The 20,330-nt window shown below is 48.0% G+C and overlaps 1 long non-coding RNA gene across 1 annotated transcript in view; it reads left to right on the plus strand.

The window, feature by feature from the left end:
• Positions 1 to 20,330, plus strand: part of LOC135304843 (uncharacterized) — an 86,105-nt gene that overhangs the window by 50,732 nt on the left and 15,043 nt on the right. Inside the window, exons 7-8 of the long non-coding RNA XR_010366064.1 lie at positions 16,389 to 16,520; positions 17,107 to 17,282. This is a non-coding gene — a long non-coding RNA (uncharacterized LOC135304843). The remainder of the gene's footprint in view (positions 1 to 16,388; positions 16,521 to 17,106; positions 17,283 to 20,330) is intronic.

Here is a 20,330-nt window from a genome sequence, read left to right on the forward strand (position 1 = left end):
ATTGGGATAAACAAAGGGTGAAATGCTATGCTCTGTCTTAAGGTTTCATTGCTGGCTTTGGGAAGCTACCAACCCTGCCAGGGGTCATATTGCCATACTGCATCCATGCTGCTGTGATGTACTGGGAGCTTGTCCCACTGCTGTGCTTCAGGGAAGTGCTGCAATGTGCCCATGTCTTCCCCCAGAGCTTTTCTTTCCAGCCTTTCCAGCAGCTGCCTTCCAACTAACTGGAAAAAAAAGAGTCCAGCTCTGACTCGAGCACGTTGGGAATCAGAGCCTCAGAAAACCTGGATGGCAGCAGGGGGTGGATGAATTTCCTGGGATTTGAATGTGAACCAGATGCTGTTTGGGTAGTGTTTTGCTCCTCTGGCAAGCAGGAGTGTGGGGTGGTGCTGGTGACTTTGCTGGAGCACCATGGTGGTTAATGACACCCAGCCAGGCTGCACGAGTCTGTAAATAGCTGCCAGGAAGCAGAAATCTCTCTCTTCTCCAGGACTACTGCATTCGACAGTTCCCCTTTTATCTGTTCAGAAAGTGCTGAAGTGTTTCTAGCTCCTCTTCAAAAGCAATTCTGCACTTGCCCAGAGGGGGCTGTAATTCACATGGGGAGCCAAGAAAAAATTATACTCCCCATCTCAGCAGATGTGTGTAAACCATGTAAATTCCGACTTCAGGTCCTCAGTGAGATTTAAATGTGAGGGTGGGAATGTGGTGACAAGGACTCTGTGAGTCACCAGCAGGATAAAGGTACACCAGGAAGCCATTACTTCTGGAAAGGCAAGGTTTGAGGATAGCAATTCTTAACCCTGGAGCATCTTCAGGGGTGTTTAAAAAGGTAATTGGAGTCTGACTTTCCTGTTTGCCAAGCCTCATGATGCTCTCTGGTTTTTGTGAGAATACCCTATTATTGAAGGTCTTCATAGAACAGTCCCTCTTTGTTCCCATCTGCTCTTGGGCTTCCAAATCCCTTTCTCCTTTTCAGTTCACCTTACGGAGGGGAGCACTTTCTCAAAAGACCCTGCCTGATTTTAACTCCACTGAAGCACAGCAAGGATTGGGGATTCCATGGGGGAGAATGAGGCCAATTCAACATTTAAAGGGAAAGCTGGGACGTGGCTTTTGGAGGGCTGGGGATCATAGAATCCTAGAATAGTTTGGGTTGCAAGGGACCTTGGAGATCATCTAGTTCCAGCGAGGGTGTGTGGAGGTGGAATTGGGCAGTAGTGAAACTGCGCTGATGGTGTTGAGGGGCCAGGGACAGCTGGGGTGGGCAAAGTGAAAAGTTGCTCATCATCTCCCAGCTGATGGTCCCAAAAGGAGGGTGGACGTGTCTGAAAGGGACTCATGACTCAGTTATTGTGTCTCTTGCACCTCTTGAAAAACATTTGCACGAAGAGATGTCTTTGTTTCAAGAAATAATAAAGCTGGGCAGCTTGCAAGCCGCGTGCTTGCCTTCTCCCTGGTGTTCCCGTGCTTGGCAGTGCCTTTGCTTTTGCAAAAGAAGTGTGGATTTGTTTTTTAACTCTTGCTGCTCTGTGAAAGAGAGCAGCCAGAGAATGAACAGTTTGGGATTTTGCAGGTAGGCAGGGTGTGGACACCAGTCCTCTTTAATCTTGGGTGCTGAAGGTGATCAGAGCTTTTTATATAGACCTTTATCTGTTAATTAACTAATGGTCCCAGAAAGCTCTTACAGAACAATTGATTGTATTCACTTCAATATCATTATCTCTGTCCTATTGGCACCCAGGCAGTTGTGCAGACTTTTTTGAGTGGTGAAAGCTGGTCATGGCTTCCTTTCCCAACCCTGTTTTTTTTATCCATAGGTTTTTGGATTAGAGATTTAGCTTTAGAGAGAATTAAATCCTCTCTGTCTGTGTCTGTGTGGGGAGCACGTGGCTGCAGCTGTAACAGCCTTAGAGTATGAATGGCACAGGGCAAAGGAAACATGATCAGCATTGTTTCATTGCTGCCTTGCCTCACTGTCTGTGCTCCCCACCTGACCCGAGGACACACGTGAGAGCAATACAAGATATTCAGCCCCTCATCACGTTGTGTCTTTTCTTCGCCTCTGGCCTGAACCGAGGTCCTCTGGTTACTAGCTCTTGCAATTTTGCTGGTAGCCCTCCTGGTGATACATGTCACGTTGAACTCCCGTGTCGTGGGTGCATGTGACAGAGAGAATCACAGCCCTTATTTTAATAAAGCTTAATTCCTCTGCCTCCATAAAGAATATCTATGTAAGAAGACACAGCTGAGCCCTCAGGTCGAGATATGAGAAGGTAGAGGGAAGATTCTCCCCCCAGGCTGTATGTGTGTGTATTTCAAGTGCTTTCCCAGTGCAGGGGTGTGGACTCCTGGGCTCGTTGGATTCGCTGAGACTTCTGCAATAGGGATTGCTGGGGTGAACTGGGATTTGATGAGAATTGAAGCTGGCTGTGAAAAAAAAAATACCTGAGTCCTCCTCCAACTTCATACTGGGCTGGATTTTGCATCATCTTTGCCAAGGTCAGAAGAAATACATAATGGCAGCTAGGGTCAGAACAAACAGCTCTAGAACTTGATGGAAATCTTCCCCTTTCCTCATTTTTCCATGTTCCTTGGACACCTGGTCATTCCCCCTTCCACCTGCCCTTTAAACCAACAGCTCATCAACATGCCTGTGAAGCACATCTTCCTCTGGTACCTCTGTCTGTCCCCATTCTGTCCCTCTGTCCCTACTCCCATCCTAAGGCATCTGTGGCCCTACTGGCATTGTGGCAGGCTCCTTTCTAGGGCTGGGGTGGTTGGGTCAGCCCCTCCCGCATGTGGTGCTCTGCAATAGAGGGAGCTACTTCTCTTTTTATTAAAAGTAATCAAATAGGTCAGCACATACGGTGGCATCTCCATACAGATAAGATTGTGATCCATCAGACCTGGAAGTGAGAACCATCCAGACGCTGGGACAACCAAATTTTACTTTCTTATATATTTTAGTCCCTTAGAGGGGTCTTCTGGGCTGCTGGTGGCTGGGGAGATGATGTTGCTTTGTTTGAAACCCACAGAAGGTAATTTAATCAGTTTGGCTTCCTGTATGGCTGGGTGAGAGCACCCCAGAAATGTAATGGGCTGCTTTCATGGGCAGCAGCTCATGCTTGATATTTATAGAGAAATGGTGCTTTGAAAAGACCCCATTTTTCAGCCTCTCCTGCTGTTCTCTAGCTAGGGCTGAGCCTTGCTGTTAATAAGGGAAATGCAGACATTTCTTCACAGTAAAGACAAAAAAACCCTCCCCTTTGCTTTCCTTCCCATCTTGTCAGGAGCACCCTGCTGTGCCCCTCTGCTTTCTTCCCACCTCACAGAGGGAATGGATTCTCTCTCTCGGTTGTACTGCTCACCACAGCCCTGGTTGCTCAGTGTGTCCATGCAGCCATACCATATCCCTTCAGCTGGCTTTTATTAGCAAGCTGAAAGCAAAGTGCAATGGTTTGGGGGGAAAAGGAGGGGCTTGCAAGACCTGAGGTTAAGTCTCAGTTGTGTTTTGGATTTACCGGACAGCTTTGGAAAAGTCATTTGTGTGCATCAGCTCTCTACCTGTAAGCAGCAGTGTGGTCTGACCGACTTCTTCAGTATTAAATGGTAGTTATGTGTTGCTTTTAACCGTATTCCATCCACCGAAGAAAAGAAGTGGGCGTTGAAGCAAGGGTCACTTTGAAGCTGAGCCTCAGCCGTTTGTGTTTCTCAGGTACTTTCAGTAATATGACCCATGCTTTATGTTACAGGCTGCAAATGCTGCAAAAGGCTATTTTGAGCCCTGGTGGCTTTAATTGAAATCCAGGCTCCTAGCAGTCCTTGCAAAATGAGCGTGACACTCTGTTGTTCTAGTGAAAAAATGGCTTTCTTAAGCTTTTTGGCTGAGCTTTGGATAGATGTTTGTGGTCTGAGGTATCACCGAGAGAACTGGGGCTCTGGCTCTGCAGGACTCTTCAGATGTGTCAGAATTCTGATTTCATTTTCTCTCTGGAAAATCACTGGCCATATAAGAAACTCAGATGAGAAAATGCTTGGTTAAAAACTCAAGGGACACTCCATGGCAAGCCCATGGGAGGATCCATTTCCCAAGTCTCCTCCTGTCTGCAGGGACTATTAGGAGATTCATTTATTCTGCTTGAAGCCTCCAGGTTTATGAACATAGGCTCTTCTCTTCAGCTGAGTTGAGAAGAACAATATTTGAATTCCTTTGGGACTGGAGCTGTCTGTCTTTATCATTCAGTTTAGGAGTGCAGCAGAGGGGAGGGGGCAAAGCCAGGGAGCACCAGAAGGGTCTTGGTTTGTACTGGACTAGGAAAACCTGCACAATGGTGAGGATGGGTAAAAAATGTCACAATTAAACTCGTGCTGCTGCAGCAGAGAAGGATTAGCCCCATTAGGTGTAGGTGTGTGGATGAGGATGGGCCTGAGGACACAACTAGGCTTTTAGACTTAGCTAAACTAATTGGCTTTGGAAGGTGGGGCAATGGGCAGCTTTCCCTGGGCTGTGGCAACACTCAAAAGAACATGGTGGCATTTCTGGGGCCTCTGAATGTCACTGGCATGTTGAAGATGGCTTTGGGCTCATGGCTGAGATGCTATCACAGGGAAGCCCACAGTGTCTGAGAGGTTGCAGAGCTGAGGCTGGAGAAAACGTGGCTTCTCTGTCTGTTTTTGTTTTCCTGTGCCATACTCGGGAAGATTCAAATATCCAGAGACCTGTCCAGTTGTGAGGCCTCAGCCAGTCTGTAGCTGGAAGGGTCACTTTCACCCTGTGGGTGGATTGGAAGGCAATCTTCCTTCCTGCACACGGATCGAAGGGTTCTGCTCCTTGGCTTGTGAGACAGAATGACTGCAGCTGCTGTGAGAGAGCAGGAAATCAACTCTGTAAAGCTGTCCAGAAAGCCTTGAATTCAGGTACAAGCCTCATGTTTATAGGAACATAAAAAGAACCATGGAAACTAAATATGGGTCAGAGCACCTGCAAATAGAAAAAAACAGAGGGATTGCAGAGTTACACTAATTTCTCTGCCTTTTGATTTGCTGTGGTGGTTTCAAACCTGCCTGGGGTCCTAGGCTCTGAAGAAGGTTTTGGGATCCATAGGAATAAGGAATATTTTTGGGAAGGCAGCAGACAGAAGGCTTCATTTAAGTGCCTGACTTCTTTAAGTCCATTTAAGACTTCATTTAAGGGTCGTGCTGCTCACTGGTATGTAAGATGTGCTGGCTGTGACACTCCCACTGAGCCCCAAGGGAGATCAGGTACCTGGAGAGGAATGAAGAGCTTTACATGCATTGTTGACATGGAACTTAAACTTTGCCTCCCTCTGTTCCCCTGTTTAGAGGATTACCCTGTGGAGCTGTGCGTGCCCTCCTGGGCCTGTCGCAATGATTCAGCTGCTCTGCAGTCCTCAGCTTCATCACGATGAAACTTCTTCACCTAGCTGCTGCCAGCATGCTTTTGGCGACCCTGGGTGTCCTGTCAGCTGTTACAGGCCATTAAAGGATTTGTTTCTCGGTGTATGAAAAGGCTTAATTCAATTCTCATTCTCTCCTGGCATTCCTGGGAGGTGAGTGCGTCCCCTCAGCATGAATCCTCCAATGCCGCTAATTGACTTGAAAGTAGCTCGTGTCTCCTTGGAAATGTCACCCAGCCCTTTTCAAGTGCAATTCCAGGCAATCAGGATCAATATGTTTCTTTAGCTAAGGGTATTAGCACATGACTGACAGCCCTGTGGCATTAGCTTATTCATATGGACTTTCAGATGCTCATTTTTCTTCCCTGTCCCAGTAAGGAGAGCTTGGAGCAGAGCCATGCTCTGAGCTGCAGCTGTTCCCAGAGAACTGGTGGGTACGGGCTGGCTCTCCCACACCTGCCCCAAATCCATGGCTTGCTCTCATTCCCTGTCTCTCAGGTAAGTCAGACTGCATTGTCCCACCCCTTGCTCATCACATCGTGGCCTCGAGGTGTTCCAGAAAGGATGGGGCTGGATTTCTCTGCCCGTGCTAATCAGCGTGGCGCTTCGGTTTGATGAAAGAAAAGGTGTCAGCATATTTTGGCAGCACCTTTGCTCAGAGAATACTGTCAGTGTAGCTGTCCCTCCTCAGATCCCTGCTCCCTCGTGCTCCCAGGGAGGCTTCAGTCAGCAGCAGAGGAGCTCCCTTGCTTTTCTCATCTTGTGGCAATTGTGGGGTGGTCCTGGTGCCCAAAACATCTGGGGTTTTCATTATGTCTTCCATCAGTTGGACATTCTTCTGCTTCCTTGCCTCAAAAATGTTCATGAATTCATCTTCCCAGCACCCTGTGAGGAAGGGGCGTGCTGCTCTCCCTGCTTAAGGAGAGGGGTGAAAGCACTGGGAACTGAAATTAGAGGAGCTTACAAAAGCACTTGAGACAGTGAATTTAATGTGAGCCCAGGTGCCCTCTGCCTTCCTTGCAGCTCCTTTGATAAGGCTGCCACAGCTGATGCATCCACTCTGCTGCCCTGGAGAGCCCTCCCATCCTTTCTGCACCCCAACTCTGCCTCTTTCCTTGGGAAGTGGAGGGGAACTCACCCCCTACTTTGGGAAACACTCAGAAGTCTTACAAGCAGCAACTCAGGAACAGATCATGGAATATTTCCTGTTTTCAAAGGCAGAAGCTGAGAAGCCATGTCCTAGGTGAGATGACATTTCTCAGGCTTGGTTCTTCTGGGTCCCTGCTACACTGCTAGCAAGCAGTGCTCCCAGCTCTCCAAGAGCTCCTGCCTGGCATGCTGGAGCTGCAGGGAAAATGAAGCTAGCTCCCAGAAGCAAACATTAACACGGAGAAGGATGAGGTGTGCTGCACTGGAGCACTAGGAAAACTTTGAGGACTTCCCTGCCATGCTGTGAATTTGAGTGCAGGCCTGGTGATGGCACATCATCTGCCCCCATCTGGGATTTGCTGCGAGGCAGAGGTGGGGAATCTGCCAGGGAGCTGCTGAGGGCACCATCCCCAAAGGCACATCAAGAGAGAAGCAAGAAACCTGGAATTATTAATCTGGATACCTGCGGGTGTGCTGGCTTTCGGTGCCCTCTGGAATGAGGCAGGAAGGAGTTAAGGTGCGTGCCCTGTGAGGAAGGCAGGAGGAGAGCATCCCAAACTCCGGCAATCAGAGGCAAAGCAACAATCGTTAACGCCTCGGCGTTCAGTGTGGCAGGTCGCTTCCACCCCCGCTTACATTGTGAGCTCAGTTCCAGAGCCCTCGGAGTTGTCAGTCAGCAGGTCCATAGATCACGGCGACCTTAGCATCATGTCAAGGGGCCCCACTTCATCAGGGATAATGAGCATCTCCCACCGGTTTCTTCCCATCATTCATGTGAGATCCAGAAGTTCATCATGCAAATGACAAACAGTGTTAATTTTCTGCAAATAATTCCTCCAGATGTCCGCAGGATTCCAGAGCTCCTTGCCCAGAACAGTAAAATATGTTTGTCTTCCTCCCTATAATTCATCACCAGGCCCACAAATCTCCCCAAAGTCTCTATAAACAAAGCAGGATGCAGAGTGCAGAGGATAATAGTTCACTGCAAACATGTCTCTGGTTGCCTCTGTGCTCCACACAAGAAAAGGAGTGGTGGAAGAGGTCCAGAAGTTTCTTCTCATGTGAGCTGTGTTTGGCTGCATTTAGTCTTGCAAATACAGTGAGTGGGATGGTCTGAGCCAAGCCTCACACAAGGAAAGTCACTGTGGGAGGAGAAACTCAGGAAGAATTTTTACGGGTTTGGAATTCAGGTCTGTCATTCTGGAAAGGTTTGATCTGGAGAGAAACCTCCTGCAAAACATATCTGCATCACTAGGGGCCTCTCCAGGAGATCCATGCTTTACCGTGGATCTGCATCATGCTGTGTTTTCTGATGAGTACTAAAGCAATTATCCAGGTTGGTTTCTCTAAGCATCTCTCAGCTTATTGGATCCCAAATCCAGCCAAAAATACACAAAGAGCTGAATTTCATGGAGATTTGGGCCACAGTGCATGAGAAGTTTTGGCTTAGATGAATCTGAAGATATGAGGCAGGAATTTGCCTCAGCCAGTGTATCTGGCTGGGAATAGGGCAGACCCACGATGAAGCAGACAGAAAAATGACTGTATTTTTGACTCACACAAGAGATCATCAGGCAGCTAGGACTCAAATCCAAGGAGGGTGGTGCAAATCCTGGACTCCTTCCTGTGTTCCAAATAAAGTTTAGAAGAATTTGAGGGTACCTAGCTTGGCCTCAGGCTTGAAAAGCTTCTGTTCTTGAGACCTATTTGGTTGGATATGTACAAATGTATGTATTGCTTTATTTAGTTGGACATGGACAAAAACAAGGACGTCCCAAAACCCTTCCTCCTGTGGCTGCTGAGAACACCCAGCTGTGTTCTCCTGCCTTACCTTGACACCCACCAAGTGCTGGAGCCAGCCTGGGGGCTCAGTCCTGAGCTCCAGCATGGAAATGGCCTGACCTGGAGACACATCAAGGGCAGAGCCACCAGCTCAGAGTGAGGCTTGTGTGTGCTGGAGAGAGAGCATCCCAGGCTCTGGAAGGTTCTGTGAGGGCCCAGCTTTGCTGTGGAATTTTCCTCTCCATTCACCAGCTCCTGCCAGCCCTGGAAGCTGCTGCACCCTCTCCCTCCCTCACTGGCCTTTTCACACTGGAAGGGTTTTTAAAGGTCCCTCTAAGCAGCAGCTGCTGTGTGGCTTTTTGGTTTTTTTGGTGTTTTTTATGATGGGCTGGAAATTAATTTCTTTTTCACTGGCGTTGGACTATCCATTCCCCACGTCACAGTGCAGAATGAGCTCGTAATTCTCTTGACAGCCTCGTGGCTGAGTTATGGGGTCTTCTGCAGGGTAGCCCAAAGGGTTTAATTTAACAGTGGATGTTGGAGGAAAGCAATGGAGTTCTGACAACTGTCTACTGCTTTTGCTGTCCGTGCACTTGGAAAATTTTCCTTAATATCTGACTGAAAGTCAGATCCTTGTTTTATATTAAGCTCAGGACTTCTTGTCCTTTCCATAGATTGGGAAAGGTGGATGGTTTTTATTTTTTCCCTCCCTTCTCTTTTTGTTTGTCTGAAGATTATAACCATGTCTCCATCCTCTCCAGAATGAGCATCACAAATGCTTTCCACCCCTCCTTGCCAACTGTCTCCTATAGATTTCCAGTCACTGTTGTCTGCCTCCCTTGGACTGTCTCCAATTGTTCACACCGTCTGGAAATTCAGCATCCCAAACTGGACAGCACATTCCAGCTGAGCCTGTAACAGTGTGGAAGGCACAGGGGGCTGGCTGGGACTATTGCACATGGCATCTCTTCTGTGCTCTGATCCTGGCTGCCCTTGGCGTGATCTTGAACCTGCTTTGGGGCAAGAGGGGTGAAGTGCTTTGGTTGCTGTCTGGGCCACCTGTGGTGGTCTCCTTGTCACCACACATGGACACTCATAAGGCCATCTGCTGTAGGAACCTGTGTCTCGGATCAGGGATGCTCGGGTGAGCTAATGTGAAAGGACAAAAGATGCCTGCTGCTTGGGGGAGCTGGAGCTTCTTAACCCCCCTGCAGATGCTCCTCTGTGTACTTTCCTTCATGAGACTACTCACAGCCTGGTTTAATGTGCCTGTTAATTGTGAAAGTGGTGGGGTTGTGTCCACTGGAGTGCTCTTCTCCTCACAGAACCATGGAACAGCCATGGGGAAGGAAACAAAGTCCTTGGTTTTTCCATCAGGAGACTTTATATTTTTTAAAGGCCCAGCTCATTTTTGGTCCCCTTAATGAGTAATAACATCTTAAGGGCACTGTCCCACGGCTTTGTCTCTCTCAAGGCAGTACCTAATCCTGTAGTATTTGCTCAGCAGAATGGTCACTGGACTTGCATGGATCCAAGTGCAGTTCAGGAGCTGGGCTCTTGCACAAGGCTGATTATAAACTAATAGAACTCGTTATGTTGGAAAAGACCTCCTAGAAGATCAAGTCCAACTGTTAACCCAGAAGTACAAAGCCTCCAAGTGTCTTGTGGAGTAAACTATGGCCCCAGGTGCCACATCCAGAGGTTTTTTGAACACATCTAAGGATTGTGATTCCACCACTTTCCTGATTTGCTTATTCAAGTGCTTGAACACCCCTTCAGTGAAGAAATTTCTCCTAATATCCAATCCACACCTCCCTTAGCACAGCCTTGAGGCCACTTCCTCTTGTCCCATCCTTATTCCCTGGGGCCAAGCTTGACCCCTACCTGGCTAACTGGGGAATTGTGGAGAGTGAGAAGATCCCCCCTGGGGCTCTTTTTCTCCAGGTTAAAGAGCCCCAGCTCCCTCAGCTGGTCCTCATTGATCTTGTTCCTCCTTCTTGACTTTGGGGTGTGGAGAGCAAAGCTGAGGCATTGGTTGTGAAGCAGGATGGCAAAAAGAGTAATGAACAAGAGAGAATTTGTTATGGTTGTTTGCAGGACAACCTGGCTGGAGGTGGAAGGAAGGGTTGGTCCAGCCAGCAGCTGGAAAAGCTGAGTAGGAGCCTTGAACCCCCTGAGGGAAGGAGGGACTGAGATCCTTGAGTTGTTCTCCTCCTGTTCAGGATTGGGCATGGATCTGACACACCCTGCAGACCTTACAGCGTTCTAGCAGTAGGGATGGAAATGCAGATGTGTTCTGAGGGTCTGGAGTTACAACTCCTCGGGTGATGCTCGTGTAGCACCTGTCTCACTGGAAATGACCAGAGAACCTGAGAAATCCCTCTTGTTTCTGAGGAGTTCACCCCCAGCTGGGTAAGGAAATCAGGATAACTGGCTTGTCTTGCTTTCAGCAGTGTATTTGAGGCAATCATCTCTTTCTGGCACCACTTGGGCACCACAAGTTCTGTGGGACAGCCCCTGTCTCTGCCTCAAACTCATCTCCTGGAGTCAGGCGATTAGATGAGACTCTTTTTCATCTAAGTGCTTTTTGTTTTGCTTTCTAATCTGTGGAGGGAAGCTGGCAGATGTCATCTTTAAAGGTGAGGAGAATGGAGCCAACATTTTGCATTCCAGAAATCTCATTATTTTCCAACTAATATACTGATTTTGGATGCTTGGGGTTTGGCAGTGGCGCAAGGGTCATTGCTGAACAAAGCAGAAGCAGGCCCATCCTGGAGAAGCCTGCCTGGGTAAAATACACATTTTCTAAGAGTGGAAAACATGAATTCTCTGGGTCATGTCAAGGAATGAGGCCTTGTGGGTAATTTCCCTTTGGCTGTGACTTGATGAAAGCTTTTATAAAAGGAAAAAGTGTGTTTTAAGAAGTTACTTGATACTTATCTGTCCGGAGTGCTTTTCCCAGGCTGGATTTGGGGAGGGATTATCTCAGATTTTCATTTAGTTCTGAAATCCTGGGTATTGGTTTTATAAACCAAAACCCCTTCGCAGCAGGTTGCTTGTTCTGTCTTGTTGTTTTAGCTTGATGCCTGGGAAGGAATTTAAATTTCCTGAACGGATGGAGCCTGCGCCTCGCTGGGGTAAATCAGCATCGTTCAAATATTTAAAGGCAGATGCATCAATACTGGCAGCTGAGGATCTGGCTTACTTTGATTAAAATCTGATCAAGATTACTCAGCCTTGCCAAGGGACTTGGATTACCAGTCTATAAAAAGAAGAGGGGGAGAGGAGAGGACATTAAATATAAAAATAATCCAATGAAGGACGTTAAGCTAAACTCACTGCAAATTGAACAATAATGAAAACATCCTCCTTAGGCAGGTGGAGGGCAGCAGGGCTTACAGGCAAGCAGGAGGCTTGGAGGTGGGGTTGAGGTAGAAATATTGCCCTGGGGTTTCTCATGGGCATGGCCTCATCTTTTAAAGGCAGATTTTTTTCAAAGGAGAGCCTTGCTCATTAAAAACCCCAAGGAAACGCTGTGGGAGGAGATGTGGGTGACAAATCCTTTGGAAAATCCTTGCCTCTGCTTCCTCAGGAGACCTGGGCTAGTGCCAAATCTCACTAGCAAAGAGGTGATTGAAGCTGAGGAACAGAAAATCAACTCTCCTACAGATTGCAGAATGTGAAATGTGCTTTTGTCTTTAGGGCTTCTTACAGGGGTTGAATTTCAACTCTTCCCTTCCATCACAGCATTTTTTTCACCCTGGTTCTTCATTACTTTTTAAATGTAAAGCATACTCAAGGAGTGTTATTATGCCATGGGATTAGGCTTGATAGCCAGTGACTGATGGGGACACTGCACCAAGCTCATTGCTTGCTGAGCCATTTCAGGAGCCTGTCCAACCATTTGGCACGTGCCTAGATTTCCCAAGATTTCTTATGCTTGTGGTCTCTAAACCCTGGTCTAATGGAAAGTGTCCCTGCCCATGGCATGGGCTTGAAACTAGATGGTTTTTAAGGTCTCTTCCAAGCCAAACCATGATTCCCTGTGCTCCCGTGAAGTGCTGTAGCTATCAGTAGGTCAGACACACTTGGGTCCTAAACCTGTTGGTTTTTGAAGCCCCCAAATCCCACTGAGATCAGCAGATTTTCCCCTTCTTTTTATGGAGCATGCTGGCTGGAATGGGAAGGAAGCACATCCCTTGGTGATCCCTGTACAAGGCGTGTGTGTGGAAGGAGATCTGTGGGGGTTGTAGGATCCATTTTGATGGATCCATTTTGATCCAAATGTAAGATCCATTTTGACAGGCCACAGTGAGCAGTGAGTGGAGAGCTGGCTGCTCTGAGACTGGAAGATGCTTTGGCTGTGTCAGAGGCCTCTGGGATCCTGGAGAGCAGGGCTGAGTCCCCAAATGGTTTGGGTTGGAAGGGACCTGAAAGATCATCTTTTTCCACCCTCCCTGCCAGGGGAGGTGACTTAAAGTGACACATCTGAGACTCTGGAGGGAAGGCGATGGGGTGGCCGTGGGACCTCCTGGGCAATCATTTACAGGGATGGTCAGTGACATCCCCTGGATGGTCAGTGGCATCCCCTGGATGGTCAGTGGCATCCCCTGGATGGTCAGTGACATCCCCTGGATGCCCCAGCAGTGATGGCAGTCTGTCCCGCTTCCTTTAATCAGAACGAGGGTCGGATGAGGATAAGATTGTGTTTTAATAAATATTTGTTAGCAAGTGCCTTCCCCTCCCCCCGTCCCCACTAATATTGTTCATTCTCCTTGCAGGAACACGTGCGTGGTTCAGCTTCTGTTGCTCCATGTGTCGTGCTCCATTACTCCATCTCACTCGCAGCCGCAGAGCAGGAGGAGCACTGCCAAGGCTTTTGCTGGGAATTTGCTCTGGTCCTGCTCCTTCCCTGGTGGAGCTCAGCCGATGTGGTTTGTTTGCAGGGGGAATAAAACGCTCAGCTGTCAGCTCCTGAATGGCCTGTCAGAGACCAGGGCAAGGACCAGCCCCTCCTCCAGCTCTGTGTCACACAGCCATGGCAAGTTTTGGGCCGTGACTTTTGGGAGAGAAAAGCTGCTGAGCAATAAACGTGACCTTCTCGCTGTGTTCTAAGAGATGTGAGACTTTGCTTAAGGCATCCTTGGGATAAAGGTTCTTTCCCCTCCCCAACCTTTCTCTGCTGCAAGAACAGGGTCTGCAAGTGTCTGTGACACCCTGTGGAGAGGCAGCCCTGTCTGAGGTGTGATTGTACTCTCCCGGGGTGTGAAACAGTGTTTAAAAACGTGCATAATTGGAATGCACTGGTGAGCATGTTTTTCAAACCCTTGCTTTCTTGCTGGAAACAAGATTATCCTTACCCAGACTGAGTGGCTGCAGGGAAGGTGGAGCTGCAGTGGTGCCTGGGCCATGCCTTGGTTAACTTGAGGCTGAATTTCTGACGGCTCAGAAGGATCCCAGCAGCCCCTCAGCTGTTTGCAGGTCTGAGGATCAGTGGTACTGTGCTTATGAACCAGCACTGCTTTGAGCAGGGCTGGGACCAAAAGCCACCTCAGTCTCAAATTGCCTATAAAATGAAGCAGCTGAGGGTTCCCCAGGTGTCAGGTTTGCACTCACAGGCAAGTTCCAGAGAAATAATAAGGTAGATGGTTATTATTTAATAAGAAGGTTCTTGCTGCTTGCTTCAGTTTCTTTCAGGCCATGGGAGGGAGCAGGGGAGATTGAACCATCTGATGTACATTAATAATGAGAGATATTAATGTTGTGCATGAACAGGGGCTTTATTACTGCAGGAGCTGGTGATACTGAGTATCTTATACTTTCTGATTTATAATTCCTTCCCGATCTGGAGTCTGGTCAAACATCTATGTACACAAAGCCTGAGGAATGGGATGGGAAAGTCCCTTTTTTCATGTGACATGCCTGCAAAGCTTTGCTGCCAGGTCACAGCAGCCTCAGAGCATTTGGTAAGCAGTGGTCAGTAGTTTGTGTAGCTCCTCAACCCACACCTGTGCCTGCAGCATCAAGAGGTGTTTCACCTCAGCTCTGGCTCTTCAGGTTGTTCTCTGAGCTGTGCTTAAACCCTCTGTCCCACCTGGATTTCTTCTCTCCAGGAGCTGGACAGGGCAGCTGCCCAGGCTCTGTTGTAGCACCCTTCCTTCTTGCCTTTATTCCCTGAGAAAAGAGGGTTAATGTGGGTTTGGCTCCTTTTTGCCCACCCCTAATAACTTTCCACCCTGATGGCTGATTGCAGCTCTGTGTGTCAGAGACCTTAAAGATAACGAGTTCCTACCAGCTTGATATAAATAGATGGTCAGGGAGAAGACTTTATCTTTGCCCCTCTCTGCCAAAGGACTTCAATCCTTATCAGTGCAAGAGCATCTGTGTGTGAGAGAATGAGGAACAGAGATGTCACGAGTGCCTCTGGGGAAAACTGTTCTTGGAGACAGTACCCTACTGCATCCTGCAGAATCCCACTGGGACGTGTAACTCCATGGGAAATGGAAGTATTGCTGGCCCTGCTAGGGGCTGAGCACTGTGTGAGGCTTTCTGTTTGTTTTGCCTGCATCCTTTAATCAGAGACTAGAAGTGATGTGTGTGGTGTTGCCAGCCCGACTTTGAGCAGGAAGCACAGGGACGGGAACCTGGTACTGGAGCAGAGGATTGCAGCCTGATTCCCAGGGGGATGAGGCTGTTTTAGCCTCTGGCTGCTTGATGGGGCATCTTTCTCCTCCAGAAGCACTTGTTTTCCCTGGGGAATAGCCCCTGTTTCTAGGATGGTCCTCCAGCTCATCACCCAGCTCCCTTCCTGCCCTCTTTGCCTTTTGAATAAAGCTGTTTAATCAAGGGTGTATCAAAATCCATCTGTCTACACTGGTGTCAACAACTTGGCTCCGGGGACATTTTAAATCATTTTCTAACTGAATTCTGTAATGGATTTCATTGCTGAGAGAATGGAAAGCAGGGCAGCAAAGGTGTTTTAATTACATCTGATTGTGGCATCTTGCAGACTTGCCCTGTCAGTTGTTCTGGCACGGCACCATTTAGAGCCTGCTTTTGCCAGCATGGGCATACTAGCTGGAGGGGGGTTACTGATCACAGAGGAAATCATTGATATTTTACTACTGACATTATCTTGGAGCCGCGTCTTCTTTTTCTACCTTGCTTTTGTGGCAGAAACTTCTCCCGCTTTAGAGGATTCCAGCCCTGTATCATTTGGGGGCAGTGAAAACCAGCCACCTGCCCTGTTACTGTATGGGCATCATGCTGGGGTGGAGCAGAAGTGCTTTGCTTGCTCTGAAGAGAAGCTGTGTTGCTGCAAGGGAGATGTCTCTCTGAACCCTTTCCCCAGCTCACATCTTGGTTTCACAGCCTGTTAACATACAAACAACTTCCCTTTTTCTGGGTCAAGATTGAAATGCTGTCTCCAGGAAGCCTATTTGGGGAAAGAAGGAGGGAATGTGACAGGGAAAGGCTGAGGGTCTCACTAGGCTGAGACACCCTTGTCAGACCCATGGGATGGGATCAGCAGGTGGAGTGAAATGAGTCCTGGACAGGCAGGGGTGTAGTAGATGCAGTAAAGCACATTTTTGGAAGTGCCTGCTCACCATACAAGAGGAACTCCAGCTGGGTAAGTGTGGGACTGCCAAGAGCTATTGTGTCTGCACACATTTCTGCTGTATTTTCACTGACACTCAGGGCTCATGGTCTCTGCAATGATGCCTGCTTGTTTTCTGGAGCATTCAGCAGGTAGCAGCTCCCAGTGCCCTTATTTTGTCTTGCCATTTCAAACTGCTCAACAGGCAGGAACTGTTTGAATCTAACCTGGGGTCTGGAGGAATGAGAGTCCAAGGAGGAGGAGGGCAGAGCTGATGCCATTTCTCTACATGACTGCTAATATTGCTTCCATTCTTTCCAAAGCTTTTGGCTATGATTTAAAAGGTAGCTCAATCCTCAATATCCACAATTTTTCAATCTTGGAATGTGTCTGTGATCCTGACAAGACTCATCTGTGTAATTTCCTCCTCTTAACAGTTGTAAGCTCAGCTGCAGATGAGAGGTGCTTTGTTTGTGACTCCTGGGTGCTCTGCACTTGATGCATCTCCCACAGATGCAGGGCAAACTCCTCTCCTCCTCTGGCCTGGCTTGCAATGATGGATTAAGTGGGTAAGTAATAGAGTGGTAATGAGATAACCACTGACATCAGGCATTAACGTGGGAATAAATGAAGTTACCAGCCAGAACTAATGGCCTGAACTATCACTGGGTTGTAATTAATGAGTGTGGTGGCTGAGATTTACAAGGATATTTTAGGATGCTCCTTGCATGCAGCTTTGGGTTTTATGGCTTGGTTGGAGAGAAATCGGTTAATGCCAAGAACTTAATGAATGGGCAGAAGCTGTTCTTTGTCACTTTGAAGTGCCCTGCTTGTGGAAGAGGCCAGAATGGCACATGTGGAATAGCTGCCTTTTCATTACTTCAGGGACTGCAGGAGGGTAGGATGCTGTGGCCTCTTGGTCTCTCAGCCTCTCAGTGCGAGTATCTTGCAGCTCTTGCTTCTTCTGTTTTGTTAGGTCAGAGTAGGAGGGGTCCTGGTGAAGCAGTGCATCTGAAGTGAACCTATGCACAAGTTCACCTGTATGTAGAAGAGATTGACATTGATGTGGGTTCTCCACCCAGGACCCCTGAACTGAGCAAGGACAAGCTGCCCTGTTCTGCCCCGTGAAAGTGGAACTTCTAGTTTCTTCTTCAGGTCTTCTCCTTCTTGCTGCTCTGATGTCCATGTGATCCAACTGCCTGTACCTCGTGCAGGAGTTTCCTGGAGCAGGAAATAAGGAGTCCATGCCCATGTCCAAGCTTTGGAGACCCAGCCCTCCCTGCTCGTGCAGCTTTCTTGGTGTGTGACCCTGCTTCATGCCTCTCAGACATGTAAGAAACATTTCAGAGGTGGTTGCTAGGCTGTTGCAGGAAACACAGCAGAGCAGTCAAAATTCTTCATGATAATTGGTGGGAATACTGCAGCCACCTCACTGCTACCTTCCTCATCTTTCCATGGCAACCCTCCCTCTACAGCAGCCCAGGTGCTTGTGGTTGGATAGAGCAGGAGTTTCTGAGTCCTCTGTCTTCCAAATCACCCCTTGGAGCATGGAGAGAACATCTGTACTTTTAAAGTATGGGCATCATGTGATGCAACAAATAACTTCACTTGCTCTAACCATATTATTTTTTTTATGCTGGCAGAGACAGAAAACTTTGGAAATATGCCTGAATCAGACCCTTGCATTACTTTGGTGGAAAGTGTTACCTTGTTTTTTAATGGGGAGAGAGAGGTGAAGAAAGACCTGAGTGTTTCTTTTCCTTCCCGTGGTCTGAGCCACCACACCTCTCTGTGCTGGAGAGGGGAGTGGGACCACACTCAGCATCTGGTGAGCAAAGGGAAGGATAATCTTTCTCTCTCTGGCAGAGACAGCCTGGATGGAGCTGTGATGTCTCCTGCAGGAAGCCAGGAGGGTGCTGGAAGGAACAGAGATGAGAGAGAGCAGAAAGGAGGGAAAGAGAGAGAGGTCAGGTACTGCCTCATCCTCATTTCTGCTCCCTGCTGTACACAGGGCTGTGTGGGACACAAGACACACAGGGAAGCTGCCTGTTGGATGATTGCAGAGCAGAGGCATCTTCCTGCTCCCCACTCCTCTGAAACATTCTCCACGCGTGTTCCAGTACCATTCTCTTTTCCCAGACCTGTTTTACAGGCATTTTTAATGATTCCAAGGGAAAATGAGACTCAACTGGCCACTGGCAAACCCAGCCCAAAGCTGCCCAGGCTTGGGGAGGTGGCCACTTTGTCTGGAAGCATTACTTATCCTTGGTGCAGGCTCTGTAGTTCCCTTGAAAAGGAGGAGGAAGAAATTTCCATCAGGCTCAGAAAGTTCCTTCCCATGCTGAACAGGAGGAAGAAATTTCCACTTGCTGGGCCAGCACCAGCCAAGACCCAGAGTGAACAAAGAATGGGCAGTGTATTCAGGGATATGTAAATCCTCCTCCCCAGCCTTGGGGAGTTTATTGCCCTCCACGAAGCACACAGGGTGGCTGTCATTCCTGAGCAACCCAGGCAGGCTGTTAAATGACAGGGGAAAATTACCCAGTCTGTTCTCCAGAAGGCAAGTGAGTAGGAATTTTCCTCCAACTGGTTCAGGACAAAGCTAATGTAGGGAAAGCCATTAAAATTAATGCTGGTAAACAAGAATAAAAACCAGCAGGGTTGTAACATAATTTGGACCAGATTGGGTTTCCCAGCTGTCGTGCTGCACACTGTCTTAAAGGCAGGGGGCAGAGGGAGGGGGTAAGCTGAGTTCAGAAAAGTCTTGCTGGAGAGGCTGTAGGGCTGGGACTGGAGCATCTGGGCTCATTTGGCACCAACTTTATGGTCCAGCCCTCTAATCCCCTCAGGCTGGCTGTCTTTTTCTGGGAAGCAGTGATGCTGGTTTCTTTCTGACAGTCATTATATGTTTTATATATTCTTGTTATTCATCTGCTCTTCTGCAGAGGCTGCCCTCCCCATTCAAGCCCTGCTTCAGGGCTCTGGCAATGTGTTTTGTGTGAGCTGGTTTGGGAGCAGATCCTGGGCTGTTGGGGCAGTGACTTGCTCCAAGAAACTCGTCCTAAGTTCAGATGGGAAAGGTGTAAAGAGGCACGGCTGTGTGTTACTGCTCTCTTCTAGGTAAACAGCTTTTTCCAACCCCACAGCATGCTAAGATGAGCCAGGCAACTTCTCCAGAATGTTTGGTACTGGACATTCAGCAGACTTGACACAAGTGTGGAGTAAGTCAAATCTAATCAAAGTCAAATCTAATCAAAATTTCCAGCCCCAGAATAGAAGTAGTGCCCCATATTTTCAGGTGACTGGTGGTGGTGATGGAACTGGTGAGAAGAGGTGATGGTACTGGTGAGAAAGAAGAGGTACAAAAGCAGTCAGCCACTTTCTTGCAGTGTCTGAAGGAGCTGGATTCTGAGTTGGGAAAAAACAAGGCAAGAGTCTGAGCACCTTCAGTGCAGATGCCAACATCCATAGAAAACTTTCTGCTCCACAAGTCACTGAAAACAACAGCAGAAATATCCTTTAATTCCTCAAAAAATATTATATCCCTTGTATATCTTCCCAATGAGGCTGTGTTTGCTCAGAGCTCAGTGGTTCTGATGGTCCTGCCCTGGATGGTCAGGTTTTGCAGGTTGGGTGGGTTCTGGAATGTCCATGCAGAACTCACAGAGCCAAGTGGAGCTGCTGAGGTAAGGAGCTGTGATGCCTCCAGCCCAGTGCAGGGAACTAGAGCTGGATGTCTGAAATTACCCTCTGTGAAGAGAGAGTCTGGACAGGTCACGCCTCTTGCTGGAACAGAGCAGTGTGGAGAGAGATCCAACACACAAATCTTCTTTTGGAGCCCTGTGGGAATCCACAGGCTGCCTCTGTGGGGAGGCATCAGCCCCTTTTCACCAGTCAGGCTGCTGTCAGGTTGGTGTCTCAGAGGTGGAGAGCTTTCTTTTGTTTTTCATGACACATCACCAAAGAATCGGGGTGACAGAATTATTTTTATGGAAGTAACTATGTGAGCCATTTTTTTTTTATTTAGATTATTTGAAATCTAAAACTGTTCATGGGTTTTAAAATTCATGTTCCCTCCAGGTTGCTTTACTTTGTTTTGTTTCTTATTCCCTCTCCCTTATTCCTCAGAGGGAACCATCCAAACCTACACAGTGTGTTATTTCTTTGAGAAATGCAATCGTTTTGCAGTCAAACCTAGGCTGGAAATGCTGCTGGTGATTCATTTGTCTGAGAAATTTAAAAAGGCTTGGATGGAACAGAAAACCAGGCTGGTTCAGGAAGAGTTTTCTTGTGTGTGAAGACCTCATTCAGCGGGGGAGTTTTTTTATTGGAAAAAAAAAGTTTTTATAGGCTTTTTTTGGGAGACTTGGGCTCCAGCC

The sequence above is a fragment of the Passer domesticus genome, chromosome 7 (genome assembly GCF_036417665.1).
Source record: "Passer domesticus isolate bPasDom1 chromosome 7, bPasDom1.hap1, whole genome shotgun sequence".
In the NCBI taxonomy this organism is placed as follows: domain Eukaryota; kingdom Metazoa; phylum Chordata; class Aves; order Passeriformes; family Passeridae; genus Passer; species Passer domesticus.